Source organism: Tupaia chinensis, unplaced genomic scaffold (genome assembly GCF_000334495.1).
Source record: "Tupaia chinensis unplaced genomic scaffold, TupChi_1.0 Scaffold000532_1, whole genome shotgun sequence".
In the NCBI taxonomy this organism is placed as follows: Eukaryota; Metazoa; Chordata; class Mammalia; order Scandentia; family Tupaiidae; genus Tupaia; species Tupaia belangeri.
The window spans coordinates 9,609,054-9,609,757 of NW_006160045.1; positions in this window are offsets into that span (position 1 = coordinate 9,609,054).

Below are 704 nucleotides of genomic sequence, written 5' to 3' on the forward strand. Positions count from 1 at the left end.
TGGGGGGGGGGGGGGGGGGGGGGGCACAGTAGCAGCCTTGCCAACGTACTGAACCGACCAGAAGTGAGGGGGCTCAGACAGATCCTGGGACCCTGCTGGGTCAGACTCCTCCAGGAAAGCAAGAAAATATCTCTCCTCCCAAGGAAAAGAATAACTCTTCATCCTCAGGCAATACAATGAAACTCATGGAAATGTCTGATAAGGAATTTAGAATATTAATCATGACAAAGTTAACAGATGGAAGAAAAGAGAGACAATGAACTGCAGAAGAGGCAGGAGAAAGGAGTGGAAGAGTTCCAGGAGGTGAGGAATTCTTGCAAGACCTAAAAGAGGAAATACACACTATTAAAAAGAATCAAATGGACCTGTTAGAGATGAAGGCTATAATGCAGAAAGTCAAAATCTCCCTTGAAAGTATTAAAAGCAGACTACATCATACAGAAAATTGAATCTCAGATGTAGAAGATAGAATTGCTGGCCTAGAAAAGATTCATCACGAAGACTGAGAAAATTGCCAAAAAAATAGCAATATATGAGAAATAATATATGAGAAATACTAAATACCATCAAACGTCCAAACATCTGGATAATTGATATCCCAGAAGGTGAAGAGACTCATAGGGGCATTGATAATCTATTCCATGAAATCCTGTAAGAAAACTTTCCAAACCTAGAGAGGCATTCAAAGATTCAGTCCCAAGAAA